Here is a 27002-nt window from a genome sequence, read left to right on the forward strand (position 1 = left end):
CTATGGTTTGAGAGAAGCATGTTATTAAATAATCTCTTAAATGCATCTGAAAAAGGTGATCAATCAACAATTTATTGTTATGATTCAGTGACTATTAAGGGAAAAATGAAGAAAGTACTTGGCCTGTGAGAGCTTATAATCTAGGAAGAAAGATGACTCATGCACAAATAATATAAGCCAGAAGATTGGCAGATGTTATAGAATATACAAATAAACAACAGTGGAGCCAAAGAAAATAATGATTCCCCTTGCCTGGAAGATTGGAAGAGGTCTCGTGGTCTCATAAAAGTGGTAGTAGGTAAGGTTGGAGGGAGAAAGATGTCTAATTATCTGAATGCTGAGATAAAAGTTTCCTATTAATTTAAAATTAATCAGCAAAAATATAAGAGGAGGGAGAGATTGCTGTGGAAGGAAAGATGATTTATTATGAAATTTGTCTTGGAGCTGACATCAAAGATGGCATTTAAATTTGGGACAGCAGAAAACTGTCTTCTCATCCCAAAATTGGCAGACCCAATAGGGCAATTGCTAGAAACCCAAATAAATGGCACCTTCTCCTTAATTTCAGAAGTTGTCATCTCCTTTTCACTGTGTTTATAGAAGCCTGTGTCCCAGGCATTAACAAAATAGTGGCGATAAGGGAAATAATTGCTGATGCTACTGTCCTATATGGCTTGGAGCTCTGGAGAAAGAGAAGAGTATTAGTTTGGGGTTGTGACTTCCAAAATTTAGGCACTCCTAATTCTCATGTTTCTATGCACTACTTGTTACTGGGGTGGAGAAGACCATTTGTTTGTCTACATTGACATGGATTAATGGGTCCTAAGAGTGATCATAGAACTGATGTGATTTTGTTTGTTTTTGCAGTAAGTCAATGTTTTTCTTTACACATGACTTTCAAACACTTTGTTTCTAATTTTTATTTAAAAGTGAAATTATCATCATTTAGACGAAGTTTGTCCTATTTAGTCTTCTAAATGTAATAAATATAACCTGTGTCAGATTACCATTGCTATATATTGTTTAATTTCAATATTACAATCTATTAATGAACTTTCATTTTTTATGTAATTTTTTGCTTGTTTGTTACAATTATTTGCCCACACATGTACCCCATACACTTATGTTCCTAATTGAGAGAAAATATAGAAATTAAATTTACATTGCCCTAGTATAAAAAAGGGAAAATTGATAAAACATTTTAAGAATTAGTATACATCATAATTGACACATTAAAAATATTAGAACTAAGTTAGAACATACATATTCTAGTCTCTTAAATTGCTTCCAAGATACCGATCCAGGAATCCCATCAGAAACAAGAATGGAAGCAATCATTCCTAAACTAAGAACAGTAGTAGTTTAATAGCTCACAAAAATGTCTCTTTGGAACAAGGCAATTAACCATTGCCTCTGATGAAAACTGCCATGGGAATTTAGGTAGGTGAAGTGTAATTAACTAAATTAGAAGTAATGAAAATGCTACACTTAAACAGTAGTACGATTGTATAGAGACTTGATATACTATAGTGGTTTGTGGTCCATTTGAACTCCTAGATACAATTAAAAGACATTTCCTCTAAAAAGATCAAGGGATTTTTATCAGGGAAAATTGCTGCTGCTTGCCAGCTCTTTCCTAATGAACTTTAAAATGCCTATATTGTACATGTGCTTATTGGTCCCATTTTGTGTTGAGGCAGGTGGTTGATGCCCGGCTCATGTCACTGCTATCTGGGTAATAACAGTGATACTGAGGAAAGTTGCAGTGTCCTTCCAGCCAAGTCTCAGATTCAGACTCTTGCACCTAGTAAATGCCCAACATATCCAAAGGAAATGACATTCAGGATCTAGTTAGTGATATAAATGATATTAAATTAATTTTACCCACTATAATTTTGACTAAGATTTAGTAAAATAAACATCTATTATATAGTTATAATGGAGCCTAACAATTGCAAAGTCTTTAGATTACGGTCTTTAAATTTATTTTTACATAAAACCCATAATAAAAATGACATCTATTTGTACAGATGCTATATTATAAAAGTTGAGCTAAAAAATTTTACTATGCTCATTTCTTTAATTGAGAATAATTTCACTTAAATATTTATCTATTAGTCAAAAATGTAATCCATGATGTCATTACAGACAGAGGTGTTTCAGATATCCAATCACCCTCCCCATGACAATATTACTAAAAATATCTAATAGAGACTAAGTTTGGATGAATTAACAGTGCCTGAATTTTTTTGGGGGGGTTCTTTTTTAATTTAAATTTAATTAATTAACATATAGTGTATAATTAATTTCAGAGGTAGAGTTTAGTGATTCATCAGTCTTATGTAACGCCCAGTGTTCATTACATCACATGCCCTCCTTAACACCTATCACCCAGTTATTCCATCCCTCTGCCCCCCTCTCCTCCAGCAACCCTCAGTTTGTTTCCTATGATTGGGAGTCTCTTATGGTTTGTCTCCCTATCTGATTTCATCTTGTTATATTTTACCTGGGTTTGTTTCTTTTAGTAACCAGAATCATGCTGTATGTATTGTTCTTTGATGTGCTTCTTGGAGATGTTCTCAGCCTAGCACACTCCTTTTATCCATTATATATTCCATAGAATTAGTGTCACTATTTGGCTTGCTTCATTCTACTGTTTTTATTATGCCCACTTTTGTGTGCAAATGTTAGCACAGGGGCTGGAATTTGAGGGGAAGAGTATCAGTTTGAGTTCTTGTCGATCTGAGGTGAAGGTGTGCTGACTTGGCATTGAGCAGGTGGAAGGCAGGCAGTGCATGCTAACTGGGGCAGGAGGGCGACTGGACTGCAGATTTGGAACCCACAGGCAGATGGCATCATGTGTGATGGGAACGTGGGTGGTTTTGCTCCTGGTCATGAATTCCTTTAACTTCTTCTCCCCCCCTCCCCCCAGGGAAACTCTATCTCTCCTATTCTGAATGAAAACCTTATTGGATAGAGAATCTTGACTGCAGACTTTTTGCTTTAAGCACTTTGAATAAATATATCATGCCGCTGTCTTATGGCTTGCAAAGTTTCTGATGAAAAATCCGCTGATAGCCTTATGTCGTTTCCCTTGTATGCAACTGAATTCCTTTCTCTTTCTGCTTTTAAAATTCTCTCTTTATCACTGCTTTTGGTCATCTTATTTACTTTGTGTCTTGGTGTGCACTTTTTGGGTTGGTTTTGTTGAGGCTTTCTGTGCCTCCTGGATCTGGACTTCTCTTTCCTTCCCCAGACTCAGGAAGTTTTCAGCTATTATTTCTTCAAATAAATCTTCTGCCCCCTTTTCTCCCTCTTCTCCTTCTGGGATCCCTATCGTGCAACTGTTATGCTTGACAGTGTCACTGAGTTCCCTGGGTCCATTCTCATTTGCATATTTTTTTACCCTCTCATTTGCTCAGCTTGGTTACTTTCCATTACTTTGTCCTCCACATTGTTGATCTGTTCTTCTACTTCCTCTTGTTTGCTATTTATTCCAGGTGGTTTATTTTTAATTTCATTTAGTGAATTCATTATCTCTAATTGATTCTTTTTTTAGGTCTCCTATCTCTTTGTGGAGGGTCTCATGAAAGTCCTGCACTCCTTTCTCAATTCTAGCGAGTATCTTTATGAGCATTACTTTAAACTCACTATCAAACATATTACTTATCTCCATTTTGTTTAGGTCTCTTGCTATGATTTTTTCTGCTCCTTCATTTGGGACATATTCTTCTGTCTCCTCATTTTGTCTATTGTTGTGTCTGTTTCTACATGTTAGGAAAGTCAGCTATGTCTCCTGCACTTGAAAGTAGTGGCTTTATGAAGAAGAGGTCTTGTAGTGCCCCACAGTGCAATGTCTCCTTTTCACCAGAAAATGGTGCTTCAGGGTGTGTCTCTATGTGTGTTGTTACAGGGGTGTCCTACTCTTGTGGCAAAGCTGTGTTTGCCTTCAGTCCAGTTTGCAATGGCTCTCTGCCTGTTGTGGGCAGAGTCTGGTGCCTGTGGTGTTAGAGGGCCAGTTTGGGACTGCCTTGGGCTTGAGTTGAGTCAGACCAGGTGTTTGCCAGAGATGAAGTAACACCAAACCACAGGGCACTTTCCCTGTGTTGTCCCCTGAGAAGCTTTTACTAGTGGCTGGGCCTGCAGTCAGATCAGCTGCCTCCCGCCAGCCCACTGCAGGGGTCACAGTCAGACTGGCATGTGGTTATCTTCCCTTCCTCCTGGAGCAGGACTCACTTTGGAGTGGTGTTGGTATTGGCCTTATCTGGGCTGCTTGCACACTGCCAGGACTGTGGCACTGCTTTGGATCTTGCCAAGAGCATATCCAGAGGGGGTGGACCCACTTTGCTGTGGCCTCTCATCTAGGCCAGCTGCAGAGTCTGTTCTGCTAGTCTTCAGGTCACTTTCTGGGTTATTTATGCTGATGTAGGTATTCTCTAGGTGGCTAGGTGGCCATGCACACAAGGTGAACCCAGGGTTCACCTCCTCTGCCACCTTCCCAGCAGCTTTCATGTTGCCTGAATTTTGAGCTATTTTCCCACATCTCAACTGTACATGACAATCATATTAACAAATCCAATCAGAGTGTATTCCTAAAGAGTCTGTCTTTAGGGAAATTGAATAAAAGGCTGTGAGATCATAATTGAAGAAATTATAGTAGTTCTGCTTCTGTCTTAACTAAAATAATTAATAGAAATTTATGGCTCAATATATATGAAACATGAAAGAAAAATTTAAAAAATCAATATATTACTGTTACATCCACAAAAACACATGCTTTTCATTTTCTTTTTAAAGATTATTTTATTTATTGTCCATTCAGGAAATCTCCATTATACTTCAAGATGCATCGGAAATCATATAACCTCAAAATATTACCTATGCCTATATATGATAAAATTCCTCTTCAAGAAAAAATTTAACTGCTTCCAATTATTTATTCTTGTCTGCAAATATCTTATTGTTGGTACTGTTTTTGTTAATATATTTACTGTCTATCTCGTCCCATTTGGATGTTAAACACTAAGGTAAGAGATCTTGTCATATATATCTCTGTATTGCCGCAGTGCTTTCATAGTGCCTGCAGTATGATACCTGGCATTTAACAAACATAAATTTAAAAAAAAGAGTGCTCACCTTATCATTCAAAATTATATTCTAACTTGATGCAAATGAAGTGGTCAATTAATATTTCATTTCCTAATTATATTTTAGTTTTCTTATTTCTCTTGAATATATTAATATAGTAATTGGATTTATAAAATCATAATTTGTTATATTAATAGAAATGTATTAAAAAGAAATGTATTAATAGGAAAAATCATATATTTCATTAATTTGTACTTTTTTGCTAAAAGATGACTAGTAGAAAGAAGAAAATTTGGAATAAAATCAGATTCAAAGACAGCTTTCATAGAATTATTTTAAAGTCCTTATTTTTTTAATAAAAATGTGTATTTTTAATTTGTTTAAGTTTTATTTCTTTATTTGAGAGACAGTGTGTGTGGGTGGGGGAGTCAGAGGGAGACAATCCCAAGCAGACTCCCCACTGAGCACAGAGCCCCACTTGATGCTCTATCTCATGGTCCACGAGCTCATGACCTGAACTAAAACTAAGAGTCAGATGCTCAACCTACTAAGACACCCAGGCACCCCTGAAAAATACTATTTAAAGTTGCTTATGTTAGTAAGAATTTTTGTGAGTTAGATACAAAACTTTCAGAGAAAGAGATTTTTTTTTAGCATAAAAGAACTGAGTAATAGATGTTAATAGACTCTCATCTACAATATTGAAAAGTAAGAAAGAACATATAAATATATATAAAAGCCTAAGGAAAACAAACTATGACCCAGGGTTTTGGTATCTGTCTAAAGTTATGAGAGAAAAGAAATTTTTTAACTGGCAAAGTATTCAGAAAACGTCATCCATAATATTTTCTCAAAAAAAACCAAATGTATTTACTCATTAAAGTACTTCATTCAAATGAAAGAAAAAGGTTTTAGTTCTAAATATATGTTATTAATTTGATCGTACACCTAAACTGTGTACATTCTCTGGATACAAATGTTACTGTATCAATATAATACCAAAATGATTGAAAAGCAAAATTTAAGTCAGATTCTTTAGGCCTATTAAATGCTAAGAAATTCATAAGCAATCAAAATGAAAGATTACACTTATTCTCTCCAAAAAATAAAACTTTAGCACATAAATTCCAGCTATTCTGGTTTTGAAATGCTTAAAATGTTGAAAAACACGTTAGTACTTACCGAAGTACATTTCACTTCATTGTGCTTTTTGAACCTTGAAATTTGCATATGGAAAATTAAAAACAAGAGAAAGAATCTTTCAAATTTACTAGGGCTTATCTCTAACAATGCAAATATGTTCCACCCATCCAACAATTAAATAGAAAGCCATAATTTTGTTCTGACCCATTCTACTTTCTATCCTTAGTTACTCTGTAAATTCAAGGAGATTTGTTACAAAAAAGATCCTATATGTGAGGGAACTTTTTAAAATTTATTTTACTCACTTATCTATATCTGCTCTGCCATTACTGCCTTCTTTCTGTGTAGTGAAATAGCAATGGAAAGTATGTTTCTGTCAAAATAAGTTTATGCAGCAATTATAACTACCTATGAAGCTCAAAATATGTGTTATGACCACAGATAATGTTTTGTTTGTTTTGAGATGGTTAAATGAGGAACTAGAATATGTGGGAGTCTTTTATGAGTCAAAAGCTACTAGAAGCTTTAAAAATTCAATATAATTAAATAGTCAAGTATATAACAAATGTTCCTTTTTGGTTTCAAATATAATCAAATAGATATAACCTAAATCCCATAATAATCAATTATTTACATTGAAAATAACCAAACTCTGTAGGGTATAAAAATAAAATATACAAAAGTCTTCCATAAAATTACAAAACAAAACAAAAAAAGGAGTAGCTAGTTTAAAGAAATATTTTGGAAAATACAAATCTTTGTAAAAATCACTAGATATACTTTTGTTTTCAGTGTTCGTAGAAAAATTCAGAGGTGCTGAGATGGGTATAAAGTTCCAATTTTAAGTAATTAAGTAAGGATAATATACTTCTGTATCAGATCTTGAAAGTACTTTTCAGCTTCCAGTTTTTTCTAGCATAGTATGTCACGTAGTAAATTTTCAATAAACATTGTTCACATGTAATTTTAAAATATGAAGTTATTAAAGTTTGTAAACAGATATAGAATGCTAGAGTTATCTATGTCATTACTTAGTTCAGATCACATATGAAGAAGTTACTATGGAGTGTTCTCACAAGTAACAAGTACTGACATGAATAAACATGTAACATGTTATAATGTGTATAATTTGGGGACATGTATCTATCTCTAAAATCCACATCATTATAAATAAATTATTCATACCTATAAACATTCAGAAAATGGAGCCTTACTTAGTGCATCATTATGAAAATCAGTGCCTCTTCTTTAATATTTTTAACATAAAATTAAATTATTTTACATGTGTTGAAATAGTTCTTATTCAGCATCTATCATTAGTATGAGTTTTGAAGTTAAAAAAAGCACTCTTTCCTTTTTGAATAAAATAACTTACATTAGTTGTTTTTTCTTTGTAAAAGCAATAGATTTTCTGTAGAAAGTGGATTTTATAAAGTTTGTAGATTATTAAAAATCTGCTGAGTTGACCACTCTGAAAGTGAGCATAAAGCAGTAATCTTAAATGTAAATCCAGCAGGGGTTATGGTAATTTCTAATGATGACACATTAATAAAAACTTGATGCAATTTACATCATAAGATAGTGTAAAATGTTGTACATTTGTATTTACTATTTTACTGTTGTACATATTCTAAACATCTATATTCCCTCAAAATATATTAAAAATATAATCTTTTTATGTGTGTGTTTTATCTAAGATTATAAGATATTTAAAGAGGGAAAGCTGTGGAAGGAACAATGAAAATGTCAGATTTTGAATTTTATGAAAAAAACTAAAATTACAAAAATTGTACTATTAATTAATTGATTGATTGATTGATTTTGATGTCTGATCTTACTTATTGGTCAGTCTTAGAAAATCTCATTTTGACTAGACTCAGACTTAGAGGTAGAAGCTCTCAGAAAGGGGCATCTGGGTGGCTCAGTCATGAAGCGTCTGCCTTCGGCTCAGGGCATGATCCCAGAGTCCTGGGATCGAGCCCCACATCAGGCTCCTCCGCTGGGAGCCTGCTTCTTTCTCTCCCACTTCCCCTGTTTGTGTTCCCTCTCTCGCTGGCTGTCTCTCTCTGTCAAATAAATAAATAAAATCTTAAAAAAAAAAAAAGAAAGAAAGAAGCTCTCAAAGAGGATGGCCTCTGTCTCTTGGCAATTTATTCCTGGCATTTTTCTGTGGCCTCCTTTATTCTTTTGGTGGGAAGTTTAGCATAGTCTGTCACCTCTTCCTTATTTCTCTTATACTCTGTTTTGTCAGAGCAATACATGGACATTAGTGTTGGAGGACACATGGACTAAGAAGAGGCTGAATCTTGGTGCTTTGGTTCCAGGCTTCTCTTTTTTAGGGGCTTTCTCACAACATACTGGTGAACATCATCTTCTTAGAGATTGAAAAGTTTGCTGATCCTGCTAACTCTTTTGGGCCCCAGGTGATGAGGCACAGTAGTATCAGTGAGTCCAGGGATATTGTTCTCCCCCCCACCTTTTTTTTTTTTTTTTTACAATGACCAAATTGAGAACACTGAGATTGGCTTCCACAATGCAACTCTGACCAGATTTGCACTTTCTTTCTCCAGTCTCCCGTGGTCTGTAGCGGCGGCAATGCCCCTTACTCAGCAGCAGGTGGACATGGCCGTGGGTCAAGATACCCTACTTCATGGGGAAGCCTTATTTGTCATTACTGCCACTGACTCTTTCAGACCACGTAACCCTTCCATTCTTCACCCAGAGCATCAGTAGCATCCTCTGTGGTCATAAGCTTCTCATAAAAGTACAAAGTTTGCATTAATCATCCACTTCAATGAGTTTCTGGAAGCCAGTACTTGGGAAAGAGATGTCAGCTTCATGTTGAAGCAACCTACCATCTCTGAGACACCACAAAAAAGAACTACAAAAATTGTATTTAGTTGGGCAATTTTTACAGAATGGGTTGAAAGAGATAGGATTGATGCAGCATAATACAGATTTTCCTCAACTTACAGTGGGGTTATGTCCTGAATAACCCATCATAAGTTGAAAATATCATAAGTCAAAATATCATGTCAAAATATCACGCATTTACCATACCTACCCTACCAGATATAGCTTAACCCAGCCATTTTTTTTTTAAGAGGGAGAGAGTGTGAGCATGAGAGAGGAGCAGAGGGAGAGGGGGAGAATCTTAAGCAGTCTCATGCTCAGTGCAAAGTCCAATGGAGGGCTTGATCTCATGAGTCCTGAGACCATAACTTGAGCTGAAATCAAGAGTTGGACACTTAACTGGCTGAGTCACCAGGCACCCCATAGCCTCGCCAATTTTAAACATGCTCAGAACACTTAAAATTAACCTATGGTTGGGCAAAATCATCTAACGCAAAGTCTATTTTATAATAAAGTATTTATATCTTATGTAATTTATTAACTACTGTACTAAAAGGGAAAAACAAAATGGATATATGGGTCCAAAACAGTTCCAAGTGTTGTTTACCCTTGTGATCATGTGGCTGACTGGGAGCTACAGCTTACTGTTGCTGCTAAGCAACATCATGATAGAGTTATCATACTGCATATCGCTGGCCCTGGGAAAATACCAAATTCAAAAGCAGCCCAAGTGTCCATCAATAAGTGAATGGATAAGAAAATGTGAGATATATATTTATTTACTTAAAAATAAAATATTATTCAGCCATAAAAAAGAATGAAATCTTGCCATTTGCAACATGGATGGGTCTAAGGAGTATAATGCTAAGCAAAATATGCCAGTCAGAGAAAGACAAATACCATATGATTTCACTCATATGTGGAATTTAAGAAATGAAACAAACAAAGGAAAAAGAAAGCAATAAACTAAAAACAGACTTTTAACTATAGAGAAAAAACATGGTTATCAGAGGGAAGGGAGTGGGGGGAAGAAAGAAATAGGTGAAGGGAATTAAGATTATACTTATCTTCATGAGCACTGAGTAATATACGGAATTGCTGAATTATTATATTGCACACCTGAAAGTATATAACGCTGTATGGTGACTACACTGGAATTAAAAAAAAAAAAAAAAAGATCAAACACATGAAATTTGAAGTACAGTTTCTACTGAATGCATATCATTTTCACATTAATGTAAAATTGAAAACTCATAAGTTAAACCACTGTAAATTGAGGACTGTCTCACAGTACATGAAGTATGAGAAGAGAGGGAAGTTGTCAGAAAGAACTAGCATGGAAAAAATACATATTGGCATGGAAGGAAAATTGACAAGGCTTGGTAACTTAAAGTGAGAAACAAATTTGAGATGACTTCTCAGAATTTGTATGATAGAGATTGTGATAATAGTGATGCAAATTATAGATGGGGTCATTGATAGTGGGGTTTCAGTTAAATGGGAAGATGATGGTTTTGTTTTAGACATTAATTAGCTATTCAGTTTGAACTTAAATATTTTACATAGACATAAACAACATCTGGATCCCCTTGCTTTAGTATGGGGCATAAGAAATTCATTTTTGAAGTTCTGAAAGACAGATATGGAAAACTAGCTCTGTAGAAATGTAGAATAAGAAATCATAATGGCTTAGATTTTTCAGTCACTGTAGAAAGCATTTATTTGAAGTCTTATTTAACAGGAAGATTGAGGATCAGAGAGTTTAACGGATCTTTCTCAAATCCACATAGACATTTACAGAACTGGACTGGAATCAAAATTTCACATACTCTAAGTTGGAGCTGTTTTCTCACTACCATGCTGCCTTCCAATCAAAATAAATTTCGTGTTTCTGGTTCTATTTTATTCAAATTCATATAAGTTAGGTTTTAGAAAGAATATGGCAATAGTTATGTATAATTTTTAATATTTTATAGGTACTTTGTAATTTTTCATAAAGCACATTGGTATAGCTTGAAAAACAGACATTTTATTTATTTAGTTAGTTAGTTGGTAATCACTACCCCAGTGTGGGGCTGGAGCTCATGATCCTGAGATCCAGAGTCAAATGCTCTACTGACTGAACCACACAGGCACTTCAAAAGAGATATTTTAAATGCAGTTGTCAAGTGTGGCGTGTAATAGATAAATGATATAAACAACTATTTTAATAATTTAAGAACAAAACATTCAATTCGGTAAATATGTATTTTAATTACAAATTATTATATCAAAGAGCTCATTTTTGTCCACTATTCAACCAGCTATTTTTGTAACCATTAATTTTTAAGCAGGGCAAAGTTGAAACTATGAATTTTTAGTATAATTACGAACTAGAGGATTTAGTTTATAGCACCATAATCTTTAAAAATTAGTATGGCATAAATACATAGAATGATGGGGCAACAAAAACATTGTTCAAGTAGTTAGTTATTTTCTTCTTTACCAGAATGATCAGTATACGTCTATTCAAATCACTTCCTAATTAAGATTATCTCTGGAATTCGTAGGCATACAGTAAAAGTATATAACAGAAACATTTTTATCTGAAGGTAAGTACAGCTTATCCACAACTTATTCAGTACTCCACTATGGTACAAACAGTAATAGTAAAGTCATTGTCAATTTCCTATGTGCCATGTTAGCATTTGCATTTCAGTGTAACAAGAGGATTTTGTGTCTCCATTAACATACTTTAAAACTTTAAAAAGCTCGTAAAAAGTAAAGAAGAAGAGTGCTATCTCTGGGGCCAGACCATCTGGATTTAAGTCATGCTTCTGTCATTTTCAGATTGTGTGACCTTGGGGAAATTTCGTTAGCTCTTCCTGACTCTATTTCCTCATCTGTTAACTAGAATTGATAATCTGATAATGCTACTGATATCCAAATGGGATTTCTGTAAGAATTAAGTAAATTAATACATGCTAAGTGCTTAAACCTGAGCCAGGCACATGGCATTTTTTAAATATTAGCTCTTATTATCATTTTAAGCTTTTGGTATATATTGATGCCAAGTTTATCTTGTTAGTGGTGTGGAGAGAAACATGTAGAAGGAGAAAGTGATACATTTTAAACATAAGCAATTGAAAATATGTTCAAGGCCATCTCCAGAGCTACTGTGATTTTCCAAAAAAGATCCAACTTTGCCCTTAACAAAATAATAGTTCAAAGTTTCTGAATGTAAAGAAATAAAGGAAAAGAAATAAGAACCACATGCTTTGACATTTAGTCCATCAGTGGCTAACACATCCGTTAACATTTACAAGGCTTTCCCCGAGTGCATGATGATCTGACTTTGTATGTTAACATGTGCAGATACCTAAAGAAGATGTGATACCTCAGGAAGATGACCACTTTTTCATTCTCAAAAGAATATTATCTTAGATTAATTTTATTCTCTGAGGTAACTTTAGATAGAATTGTCTTCACAACATAAGAACAATATATGGAAATAACAAAAGTAAAAATTGGATTGAGTATCAAATATTGAAATATATTTTGTCAGGTTTTCCACAATCTTACAAAAGTCTTTATTATTGCCAAACAATTGAAATTTAATTTGCAGGATTGTGGAAACATTGATAGTATTGCATTTAATTTAAAGACATCATATAAGATAAACTAAAATTTATTTAAAACTCTGGAGATGAAAAAAAAAAGTACATGTAAAAAGAACACACTTTAATCTTTTGTCTCAAAATGAATTTGTGTACATGTGTTTGGTCTTCACATAAGAAAGGGAGAATTATGAAAAAATATGTAATGTGTATATCACTGAAAAATCAGTAAGTCAAAGTACAGTGTTAAAATTTGAAATATTTAATTATTATGAACTAATTTTTTATCATAGAAAAAAATTACCTAACAATATAGGCGATGTTGAATTTTATAGATTGGAAAGAAAACCACACTGTATGTGTATTAACCCATAAGTTAAATTGATGAAATTAATTTGAACTCTCTTCTTAATGTTACCTTAATAAAAAATTATTCCTTTGATACTGGCAGCATTAAACTCAATTTAATATATATTTATGAATGATGTACCATACTGCAGATTTCGAAGCAGGAATTTTCAGTATTCTAGAGATATCAGTTATATCCAAATATATCTAAAGATTTCTTTCATAAGTGCACTCAAAAAGAATGTGTATTCTGGTGTTTTAGGATGAAATGTCCTGAGTACATCTGTTAAGTCCAGTGTATCGTTCAAAGACATTGTTTCCTTGTTGATTTTCTGCTTTGATGATCTGTCCATTAATGTAAGTAAGGTGTTAAAGTTCCCTAATATAATTGTATTATTATCAATGAGTTCCTTTATGTTTGTTATTAACTGTTTTATATATTTGGGTGCTCCCAAGTTGGGGCATAATATTCAAAATTGTTAGATCTTCTTGTTGGATAGACCCCTTTATTATGATATAGTGCCCTTCTTCATCTCTTGTTACAGTCTTTGGTTTAAAATCTAGTTTGTCTGATATAAGGATTGCTACTCCAGCTTTGTTTTGACATCCAGTAGCATGATAAATGGTTCTCCATCCCTTCACTTTCAATCTGAGGTGTCTTTAGGTTTAAAATGAGTCTGTTATAGGCAGCATGACACTCTGTGTAGAACACCCAGATGACTCCACCAAAAAATTGCCAGAACTAATACATGACTTCAGCAATGTCACAGGATCCAAAATCAATGTACAGAAATCGGTTGCATTTTTATACACCAATAATTGAAGCAGCAGAAAGAGAAATCAAGGAATTGACCCCATTTGCAATTGCACCAACAACCATAAGATACCTAGGAATTAACCTAGCCAAAGTGGTAAAAGATCTGTACTCTGATCTGAAAGCTATACAGCACTTATGAAAGAAATTAAAGATGACACAAAGAAATAGAAAAACATTCTATGCTCAGGGATTGGACAAACAAACATTGTTAAAATGTCTATACTACCCAAAGCAATGTACACATTTAATGCTATCCCTATCAAAATAATACAAGCATTTTTCACAGAACTGGAACAAACAATCCTAAAATTTGTAGGGAACTGCAAAAGACCCTGAATAGCCAAAGCAATCTTGAAAAAGAAAAGCAAACCTGGAAGCATCACAATTCTGGACTTCAAGTCATGTAACAAAGCTATAGTGATCAAGACAGTATGGTACTGGCACCAAAACAGACACATAGGTCAATCGAACAGAATAGAAAACCCAGATATGGAGCCACAGCTTTATGGTTAACTAATCTTCGACAAAGCAGGAAAGAATATGCAATGGAAAAAAAGACAGACTCTTTAACAAATGATGTTGGGAAAAATGGACAGAAACATGGAAAAGAAAGAAACTGGACCATTGCCTTACACCATACACAAAAATAAATTCAAAATGGATGGAAGACCTAAATGTGACACAGGAAACCATCAAAATCCTAAAAAGAAACACGGCAACAACCTCCTGTCATTGTCTATAGCAGCTTCTTACCAGACACATGGCCAGAGGCAAGGAAAATAAAAGCAAAAATGAACTATTGGGACCTCATCAAGATAAACAGCTTCTGCACAATGAAAGAAACAATCAACAAAACTAAAAAGGCAACCTTCAGAATGTGAGAAGATATTTCAAAATGACATATTTGATAAAGGATTAGTATGCAAAATCTATAAAGAGCTTATCAAACTCAACACCCAAAAGACAAATAATCCAGTTATGAAATGGACAGAAGACATGAAGAGATGTTTTTTCAAAAGACATACGGATGGCTAATCGACACATGCAAAGATGGTCAACATCACTCATCATCAGGGAAATGCAAATCACATCTACAAGGAGATATCGCCTCACACCTGTCAGAATGACTAAAATTAACAACACAGCAAACAACAGGGGTTGGCAAGGATGCACAGAAAGAAGAATCCTCTTACACTGTTGGTGGGAATGCAAGCTGGTGCAGCCACTCTGGAAAACTATATGGAGGTTCCTCAAAAACTTATTAACAGTAGCCAAACTATGGAAAGAGCCCAAATGTCCATGGACTGATGAATGGATAAAGAAGATATATATATATATATATCTTCATATATGTATCTTCATATATATATGTGTGTGTGTATATATATATATATATATATATATATATATATATATATATATGAATATTATTCAGCCATAAAGAAGAATGAAATCTTTCCATTTGCAATGATGTGGCTGGACCTAGAGGGTATTATGCTAGGCGAAATAAGTCAGTCAGAGCAAGACAAATACCATATGATTTCACTCATATGTGGAATTTAAGAAACAAAACAGATGAACGTGGGTGGGGGAAGAGGCAAACCATAAAATAGACTCTTAACCATGGAGAACAAACTGGGGATTGCTGGAGGGGTGGTGGGTAGCAGGATGGGTCAAATGTGTGATTGGTATTAAGGTGGGCACTTGTTGTGATGAGCACTGGGTGTGTTGTATATAAGAGATGAATCACTAAACTCTGTTCCTGAAACTGATGTTACACTACATGTTAACTAACTACACTACATGTTAACTAAATTAAAACTTGAAAAAAAAAGATTTAATATAAACTCAATTTAAATCCCAAGGAACTTTCGTCATGAAGATTAGTACACCCAATTTAAAGGGTACATAGAAATGCAGATGGCTGAAAACAGCAAGCAATATCTTTTAAAAATATGAACAAAAGTAAGGGATTTGCCCTACCAGATATCAAGACTTATTTTTAAATGATTTGATTTTAAAGTGTAGTATTCATATGATGATAGGCAATAGACTCATGGGAAAGGATAGAGAGCACAGAAATAGATATGTATGTACAAGGACACTTGATTTATGATGGAGTAGTAGAGGAAGAATAGTCTTTACAATAAGTGATCTGTTCTTGGTGTTATATTAGTGATGAATCACTAAATTCTACTCCTGAAACCAATAGTATACTGTATGTTAACTAAGTAGAATTTAAATAAAAACTTGAAGAAAAAAAAAAGAAAAGAAAATGTGAAACCCAAAAAAACACCAAAAACAAAACCAGTAAGTGATATGTTGCATAGTACTTACAACATGTTGCAGGTGGAGGGTAGGCCTACATGCAAGAGAAGAAATAGTAAAATTTTGAGTAGAAAGATACTTTTAAGGATCAAAAGAGCCAAAAATGTCTTACACAGAGCAGTAACATATAGAAAAAGATGGATTATATTTATTAAAATGTAAAGCGTTGATTAACTGAAGACAGATTAAGAGTGAAAAAGGAAACCACAGGTAGAAGAAGATATTTCCAACACATATATCGGAAACAATGCTTCTGTTCAGTAAATATAAATATCTTCTATAAATCAATAAGAAAACAGAGACAAACCAATAAAAAATAAGGAAGATACTTAAATATTCACGTCCCAGGAATGCCCGAGGGACTGACACACCTAACAATAAAGGTGGTCCACCACATTAGTTTCCTTCTGAGACACCAATTAACATATATTTTAGGCTTGTTAGATATAGTACCTCAGGTTTCGAAGGATCTATATTTTACTGCAAACATTTTTTTTCCTCTCTGAACTTCAGGTTGGATATCATCTATTGATCCATATTCAACTTCCCTTACTGTTTCTTCAGTTATCTCCAATCATCTGTTAAGTCCACCTGGTGAAGTTTAAAAAACTTTAAATATTGAAGTTTTCCTGTTTAGATTTTTCATTTGGTTGTTTCAGCTTAGGATTCCTATCTGTTCTTTTATAATGCTTCTTTATCAGGTTGAACCTTGAATATTTTTATAATAGTTGCTTTAAATCATTGTCTAGGTAGAAATCTACCACTGGACAAGATAAAATAATAGGGACTAAATATATACTGCATCCTGAAACAAATTAAGAAAAAAAAAAAACAGACAACATTTATAAAACAACCATTTCCCAAACACTGGACAAGGCAGTGAGAGGCAGGAGAGAAATGAATTGAAACTTTCCAAAAGAAGTCAGAGAAAGGGAATAAAGAATAATTGGGAAAACAGAAAACACATAGAAACCACTAGATTTAAACTCAATTATATTATCAACAACCACATTTAATGTAGGCGATATTAAGAGGCAGAGATTTTCAGATTAGATTTTTAAAAGCAAAATCCAGGGGCGCCTGGGTGGCTCTGTTGTTAAGCGTCTGCCTTCCGCTCAGGGTGTGATCCCGGGGTCCTGGGATTGAGCCCTGCATCGGCCTCCCTGCTCCGCTGGGAGCCTGCTTCTTCCTCTCCCACTCCCCCTGCTTGCGTTCCCTCTCTCGATGGCTGTCTCTCTCTCTGTCAAAAAAAAAAAAAAGAAAAAAAGAAAAAAGAAAAATCCAACTATACACTGCTATAGGAAAACTATTTTAAAATAATAAAGCCACAAATGTGTTAAAATTAAAAGAATGGAGAAGGTGTACCATGGTAATATCATACTAAAGGAAGACAGGAAAGCTATGGTAATATCAATCAATATACAAGGGAATATATATACCCCCGAGGAGGAGTGCTGGTAAATTGTACTGTGGTAGTTTAGCAAACCACAAAATTTGGAGAATTTCCATTCCTGCAAAGTTTGAGGCTTGCTTGTGCCCACATGAGATACTTTATATGAGATTTGGAAGGCAACATGAAGCAACAGCCACATTCTTTTTTTTTTCACTCAGAAAGTCCGTTCTGGGGCATCCAGCACTGCCGTAGCTCACGTGTCATTAAACTATGGCTCCCCTGGTGGGTGTAAGCCCGCAGCCACCCAGAGGCTTCTCCAGCTTCTGCCAGATCTCATCCTTCAGCTCCTTGAGTTCCTTAGCCAGGTGTGGTCTGTAGCTCCATGACAAAGAGCTCCGGTTTCTCCTCCTCGCCACCCAGGATATCAAAGTTGGTAGCTTGGAGGTGGTGAGAGAGCAGCTCAGGGTCCAGCTTGTCTTCATAGGTTCCAATTTGGGCTTGCTCTCCCCACCTTATTTATGTCCCTATTTCTTGCTCTACTATTTGCCCTGCTGAGTTTTAGGCCCAGAGTGAGATCCCAAAGTAAAAGTAATATCTAAGCTGTTTAATATATAAGGTTAACTGCCTATAATAAATCCATAAAAAAGGGGCACAGTTTATTAGGAGACCCTAATAATCCTAAAGGACTCTGCATCTATAACAGAATTTTGAAGTAAATGAAGCATTAACTGAAAGAACTATATGAAGACATAGACAAATCCATAGTTACATTCAGAGATCTTAACATGGTATAAAAATTAATAGAACAAGCAGATAGAGATTCAGTAAATATATAGGACATTGAACAACACTATCAACCAACTTGACTTGATTGGATTTATAGAACACTGAACATAAAATACATAAAAATGTATTCTGTTCTACCTCACATTGAACAATTGCTACTAAGATAGACCACATGCTGAACAGCAAAACTGCTGTGCAATTATCCTAATAAGATTCAAGTCATATAAAGTATATTATCTGACCACAATGGACTTAAATAAGAATTAATAACAAGATAGCTGCAGAATTCCCAAATATTTGGAAATGAAATACATTTCTAAATAACCTAGGCTAGGGTTGCCATAACGTTATACCAGAAACTGGGTGGCCTAAAGAGCAGAAAATTTTTTCTTTACTCTTAGAGCCTAGAAATCCAAGATCAAGGTGTTGGAAAGTTTGGTTTCTTCTGAGGACTCTCCTTGGCTTGCACATGACCACCTTTTTGCTGTGTTCTCACGTGGCCTTTTCAGGTGCAGAGTGGCCAAAAATTTGACTCCTGACACTCATATTACCAATGAGATAGGTGCATATGTATCCCTGGTATATCCTGTGTGTCCAATTGAACAGAATGAAAATGAAACAAAACATACCAAAATTTATGGGAAATCGCTAAAATGGTACCTTCAGGATAATTTATGAGACTAAACGCCTATATTAGAAAAGAAGAATAGTCTCAAACCAACAACCTTAGCTTCTACCTTAAGAAAACAGAGACAGAAACCCAAAGTCATCAGAAAAAAAAAAGGGGGGGAAATATTTAAAAAACAGAGTGGCAGCCTATAAGGTAGAAAACAGAAATAATGAGGCAAGTTAATTTGAAAAATAAAGCCTGCAATTTGAGAGGATCAGTAAAATTCATTAATCTCTCTTTAGACTGATGAGGAAAAAAAGAGAGAAGACAGAAATTGCCAATGTCAGAAATGAGAGAGCTGCCGTTATCACAGATTCTACAGATATGAAAAGAATAAGAATATTATGAAATTTTTATAAATTCAACAATTTATATGAAATGGTAATAGTACTTGAAATATATAAACTACCAAAGCTCATTCAAAATAGATAACCTGGTTAGGCCACTATTTATGAGAAATACTGAATTCGTTCGTAAAAAACTTCCTACAGAACAAACAAGAAACCTTTAGGCCCTGATAGTTTCACTGTGGAATTGCACCAAATATTTAAGAATGCAACAATACAAATTTGACACAGGTACTTTATAAATTGAAGAAGAGGGTGAATTTCTCTCATTTTATGATGCCAGCATTACTCTATCGAATCAGGACAAAAATTAAATTTAAAAAATTTCATTCCAATATCTCTTGAGATTACAGATGCAAGATTTTTTTTAAATAGCAAACAAAATCCAGTAACAAAAAAGTAGATGCAGTTGATTCTCATTATTCATGAATTGTGAATTTACTAACTTGCTTATTGGCTAAATTTTATTTGTAACTCCCTAATCTATACTTAGAGTACTTCCACCATCATTTGCAGGCATGGACATAGTGGCCAGAAATTTGACTCACAGGACCCTCAGATTCCCGATGAGATTAAATAAGGCCAAGCCCTGCCTTCTTGTTTCAGCTCTTATCTTATAGACAAGTGACCTTTTTTGGTCTAATTGTGTCACATTTTTGACATTTCTGTTGGTACTTTGCAGTTTAAAATGACCCCAAGTGTGGTACTGAAGTGTTGTTTTGTGTCCTTAACATCAAGGAGGTTGTGACAGGAAATATGCATGTGTTATAGTTTCATTTAGTGAGTTATGATGCTGTTAGTCATGAATTCAATGTTAATAAATCAACAGTATGTATTAAATAAGGGTCTTTAAGCATAAATGTACATAAACCAAGATTATATATTGATCAGTTAATGAAGAGTTGTGATCAGAGGCTCACAGGAACCTAATTCTGCATTTTCCCTAGAAGCAATGTTGGGTATTCAATAATTCAGTGTTCACATTGACATTATAAAACATAAGTACAAAAATCAACTCTATTTATTTCTTAAGTGGGTATTATCCCATAAATGTAGAAAATTAAAAAAGAATATTCATACGTTCGTCTCTCTACATATGATGGATCCTATATCCATTCCTGATTTAAAAAACAAAAGTAAAAACCTCTTAGCAAACTTGGAACAGAAGTAAATTTCTGAAGCTATGAAAAACAATTGTTAACATTGTACTTTAAGATGAAAGCTAAATATTTTTCACCTAAGAACAGAAACAAAGCATGCATATCCACTGTCAATATTTCTTTTCCGTATTATACTGGAGGTCTAAACATTGCAATGAAACAAGGACAAAAAATAAAGACTATCCTGATTGGAAAGAAATAAAAACTGTATTTAGAGACTGTAGAATTATCTCTATAGACATTCCAATGGAATTGACAAAAAAATCTGCAAGAATTACTTAATAAATTTGGCAAAGTTGGAAAGTATAATATCAATGTATAAGAATAAACTGTATATTTATATACAAGTGGTAATCATATTGAAGATTGAGATTTAAAAATAGCATTTATATTAACATTAAAAATATCTAATACTTAGGAAAAATTTGAATACCTGGCTTCTTTCTTTTTGTAGAAACTAATAAGTTTATTCTAAAATTTACATGAATATTGGAAAGTGTAGAACAACAACTCATATTCCAAAATGAAGAACAAATACTGTAGAGTTATACTATCTGACTGCATGTTTATTATACATATAATAAATATAGTATGGTATTGACAACAAAATGGAAAAACAGATCAAGGATGAACAGACAGATAAAATGTTTACTGATTACATATGTGGCAAACAATTTATATCTAGAATAGATAAAGAACATTTCAAAACTTAAAAATAAAATAGAAACTTAACAAAAACAAACAAAAATTTTAAATGGGCACATAATTTGAATATAAAGTAAATGTAGTATATATATATATATATATATATATATATATATATGACAGCATATTATTCAACCTTAAAAACAAAAGAAATTCTGCTATTTGCAACAACATGGATGGATCTGAAGACATGATGCTAAGTGAAATAAGCCAGACACAGAAAGAGAAATATTGTGTATTTTCACTTTTGTGTGAAATCTAAAGTAGTCAAACTCATAGAAACAGAGAATAGAATGGTGTTTACCAGGGGCTGGAGAGAGGAGAAAATGTGAATGTGATTGTTACAGGGTACAGAGTTATGAAAAATAAATAAGTCCTGGAGATCTACTATACAGCACATTGCTTAGAGTTAGCAATATTATGTTGTATACTTAAAATTTGCTAAGAACATAGATCTTATATTAAGTGTTCTTACCATACACATTAAAAACTAATAATAATAATAATAATAATAATAATAATAATAATAAAGGGGATGGGAGGCAACTTTGAGAGGTGATGAATAGGTTTATGGCCTTGATGGTGGTGATGTTTTCATGGTGTATACTTAACCCCAAACTCATCAAGTTGTATATATAAATATGTACAGGTTTTTAACATGTCAATCAAACTTCAATAAGCTAATTTTTAAAATGCAATACATATGGCAGCTAAGCACACAAAAACATTCTCAATACTATTAATCATTAGAAAAATGAAATAAAGCCCGAACTAGTTCTTACTACATATATATTAGAAGGATTAAAATTAAAAGGTGACTATGCCATGCATTGGTGAGATTGTGGAACACTAGCTCTTAGACACTGCCAGAGTCTTTTTGAAAATTCTAGAAACTTTGTGAAAAACAATTTGGTAAGCTCTTCTTTAAACTTACATCTACCATATGACTCAATCATTTCATACCCAGATATTTATCCAACAAAAATAAAAGTGTATGTTCATTGAAGCTTTACTTGTAATAGAAAACTGGAAATGCCTATTTTAATGGGTGAACAAATACATATATTATGGTATATGTAATAATACCATCAATAAACACAAATGAATTTGACACAGATACCAACATGTATGGATCTCAAAATAATTATGATGAGTGAAAGATGTCAGACCAAAAAATAGTTCATACTGTATGATCTCCTTTTCATGAAATTCTAGACCATGAACACACAGTCTATGGAGATGAAGATTTGGAAGAGGCAAGGGGGAGCATTTCAAAGAGGGATTATGATATGTCAATCTTATCAAGTTGTGTGTTTTATTATGTGCAACTTCTTTATATCAGTTATACCTCAGTAAAGCTCTTGCAAATACTTTGTTGAGGAAATGAGATCATAAACAAAAAAAGTATTGAGTATGATTCCATTTATTTGAAATTCTCTAGTAGCAAGCCAATGTTTGCCTCTTATGGGAGGGTGTAGGACCAGGAATTATTGGGAAGAGGTATGAGAGAACATTTTGGAGTGACTGTGCCCTTCTATATCTTTATAAGATTTGACCTATATAGTTCCTGCATTGTCAGCTCATCCACTGATAAACTTAAGAATTGTAGATTTTATTTATTTTTACTTTTCTCTTCAAAAAGAACATAAACAAATAGCAAACCTAGTTTAGGAAAAGCATGCCAAAGTGTTTAGGGGGTGTATATTGATATTTGTAACTTACTTTGAAATTCACTAAAAATTTAAGATGGGCTGATAGATGGCTATAGGGACTGACTGGTGGATAGATATGTTTTGAAGCAAATACTGTAAAATTTTATTTGTGGAATTCATGCAGTGACTATGTGAGAGTTAACTGTATAGTTCTTCCTAGTTTTTTGAAGTTTGAATTATTTTTTATAAAAAATGTTATTAAAACCTTTATGCTGAGATGAGACTACATACTCACCAGAATGTCTAAAATTAAAAATGCTATCTGTGGGGAAATTTGTATTATCATAGACTGCTTATAAGAACATAAGTTGATATTACAACATTAAGGAATCTTACATTTTCTAACAAAACTGAACACATGCAATATGCTATGAATATAGCAATTTCACTCCTAGGTGAACACACAGAAATTCACAAAAGTAATTATAAGATTTTTCGTAGCAACATTATTCATAATGGCCCCAAACTTGAAACAACCTAAATTTCTGTAGAATGGATACTCATTTTGTGGTCTCTTCGTTTAATACACTGTTACACACCAATGAAATGGAATGGACTATAGCCATACAAAATCAAGATGAATCACCTGAACATATTGACGAAAAAGAACCAGGTATAAAAGCTCAAGCAAGTGTATGATTCCATTTATACGAAGTTCAAAAACAGGCAAAACTAATCTACAGCTTGAGAAATCAGTAGGGGTTATTTTGGGGGAGAAGAAGGGTATAAAAGTTGCTTAAAGCATGAAGTATGCTTGTGGGATAATTTTTTATTTATAGATTTTGGCAGTGGTTATACACATGTTCATTTGATATTTACTTGAGCTGAATTACTATTATATGTGTAAATTTTTGTATATTGGTCACACTTCAATACCTGCTTTTAACAATACTTGTGGTTTTATTCAACTAGATAGAAAAATAGGCCTCTGAGTCCAGCATTATGTAAGTACATTAGATATTTTCTATGAACATGGCACAAGAACAGGGGTACACAAAATTCTTTCCTTAATATTTGTCAACAGTCTGGACACGTATGTGAATTAGGACAATTTGATAATAAACATCAAAATAGAGCCTTATTTTTTTTTCTCAAAAACTGTGATTGACTAAATGTAATGGAAAAGGAGAAAGGAAGTCAGCAATGTTGCCCAGAGTAACAAGCGGTCAACAGGAATGAGAAGATAAGTGCAGATAAATAGTAAAGAATTGACAAAAAGCCAATCTTGGAAGGCTTTGTGATAACAACATATTGGAGCCTATCTGACTAGACCAATAACTCAGATGGAATAGCGTAATAAATTAGAGAAATGATAACCCCACAAACAGTGGGGTTGTCCCAGGGGAACAATGCAGTAAATTTTGCCACAGAAGCATATCGAAATATAAAAATCTTGGCTGAAAAGACTTGAGGCTGCCTGAAATGCATCAATTTGAATATGTTCTGTAAACTCTAACAGTTATGTGTCATTTGTTTTGCAAGGTTGTTCTGAAAGTTAGGTTCTATAATTTTCATATTATGGATGTGGAAACTAAGAGAATCTAAGTAACACACCTAAAGTGAGGAATCACTATTTGTATATGGGTCTATCTGATAACAATGACTGTGCCCTGTGATTTCTCATATTCTTGCATGCTATCAGAATTTGAAAACAAGGTATATGTAATTTTTATGGTTTTTTTTTTCCATAGAGAATTTACCATGGCTGTTAGAATTACAAAAAATAAATTGTTTTGAAAATAGATTCCAGAATTTACCTCTTTTAACCAGCTTGCAATGAGAGAGGAAAAGGATGAGAGGGAGCAGTCTTTTCTATCACCTCCTCATGAAAAAACAAATCAGTAGAAAATAAATTGACAAGAAAGAATCATTGCATTTAAGCTGCTTCTCTGAGGCTTAATATATTTATATCAAATTCCACTTTTCTGATCATTTTCTATATTCAGGCCTGACTCCCATGGTTAGTATTTCAAGGTGTTTTTATTATTTGAAAATCCAAGAGTTATGTTTGATGAATGATAAGCATTATTAACATTAATGTTACACTACTGCCATCTTGTGAGGGCTCTGGGTTTCTACCATTCCTTTGAAAGGGCTTTTGCCAGATTGCAAAAGCAGATAGATTGTAGAGATCTGCGAATTAACTTTGATGATATAATACAGATTGCAATTAAAATGTACTTTGCAACCAAAAGTCATGCTTAATTAGGAAGGGCTTTAAAAATTTTCAATATAAATTTCACATGGAATCACTCTTAGCTGCTTATCTTGGCTATATAATTTTACTTATTTGTATATATACATATATAAAATATGAATTAGCCTCAATTAATACACATTAGATAAGACTGCTATATGCAGAGTCAAAATTTTAAAGAGTAAGCCTTAAAGACAATTATTAAATAATAATTGTCTCTGTTCCTTTATTTTTTCTCTAGTGGCTTTGTAAATAGCTAGTTGGGTACAATGAAGAAATTTTGATTAACAATAAAACTATTAGGGCGCGTGGGTGGCTCTGTGGGTTAAGCGTCTGCCTTCAGCTCCCATGGTGATCCCAGGGTCCTGGGATCCAGCCCTGGGATTGAGCCCTCTGCTCCACAGGGAGCCTGTTTCTCCATCTCCCTCTGCCTGCCACACTGCCTACTTGTGCTCTCTCCCTCTCTCTGTCTCTATCAGATAAATAAATAAAATCTTAAAAAAAAACAATGAAACTATTTGTTGTTGGATATTGTGAGTGTTTAGGTACTCTAAAGAGTGTGATTCTTTTGGAACCATTCATGTGATATACTTGCATTTAATGTGAGAAAATTTTAAGTCATAGCTTAAAAAAATAATCTAGCACTCTTCCCTACACACACACACACACACACACACACACACGAGTATTTTTCTCTTGAGGTACTTGAATTTAACTAATAATAGCAATTCTTTCAGATCTCTGATTTATCCAATGATATTTATTTTATTTCCAATTTGAATGGAATACATATCTTCTACACTTTTGTTATGTTTAAAAAAAAACATGCTTTAAGAAAAATGTATTTTCCTTAGCATATATAACACTAAATGAATAAAAGGCATGAAATTATATGATATGCTTGCATTACTTGACAAGACAACCCAGAAAATTCAAGAGATCTGAATGTTTACTTCATCAATCTTTGGTCAAAAATCCCAAAGGATTGGTTAGAATCACTGGATGTTTGTCTATGATTATGATATCAACTTACACTGACAGATCCTCAGTTATTTATTAATAACTTTGCAAATTATTTTTCTGCATTGAAAATCAATCATACTTGCACAAAAGTTTTTACCTATAGATTATATTTCAAATTATTTCTCAAATAATTAATTCTCTTTTTAAAAGGGATCTCAATAATTAAAAAAAAGAAAATTAGGGCCTTCAGAATACAAATTAAATTTAATTTGTGGTTAACCTAAATAGAAATTTTCCTCTTAGAATAGAGAAATAACTCAATTATCAAGTATATCTCTTTAGTCAAGATGAAGATAGATTGTTTAGGCTTGCAAAAAGGAAGAGAGAAAAAATAAGTGAGAAAGAACAAATGAGGAAAGAGGGGGGAAGGGAGGTGAGAGAAAGAAAGAAAATGCAGGAAACCTTTCAAATCTCTAACAAAGAGGGAAAAACCTGTTTGCCTTTTGCAACTTAACATTTAGGTTGCATTTACATGTAATACTCTCATTAATTTTCAAAACTGAAGAAAATAAACTATACCCAAAACACATTTTTGCCTCATAAAGGCATTGTTTATGTTTTTGGTTTTGTTTTTCAGAAGATCTAAAGGATATGAATCAGAGTGAAAAATGCTTTTCCAGGGCAGATTACTGTCAGTCAGCACTGAATCAAATGGCTCTGGAGTGAAGGGTAAAATCCAATCAATGGCTGGCTATTTTAAATAAGTGATTTAGAACAAGAGTGATGTAGTAAAAAATTGGTACTACCATTGGAAAAATTGAAGAAATTAAATGCCATATACTTTTCTCTATTGAAGTATGCTCCAAGAATAGTTATCAAGGATATGCCTAAGTGTA

At 33.6% G+C, this 27002-nt stretch overlaps 1 pseudogene; it reads right to left on the reverse strand.

The window, feature by feature from the left end:
• Positions 1-8300: 8300 nt before the first annotated feature.
• On the reverse strand, positions 8301-16187 carry LOC148109561 (small ribosomal subunit protein eS6 pseudogene; annotated as a pseudogene).
• Between the last annotated feature and the right edge of the window lie 10815 nt (positions 16188-27002).

Source organism: Ursus americanus, chromosome 8, assembly GCF_024610735.1.
Source record: "Ursus americanus isolate L20-20 chromosome 8, mUrsAme1.1.p, whole genome shotgun sequence".
NCBI classification, from domain to species: domain Eukaryota; kingdom Metazoa; phylum Chordata; class Mammalia; order Carnivora; family Ursidae; genus Ursus; species Ursus americanus.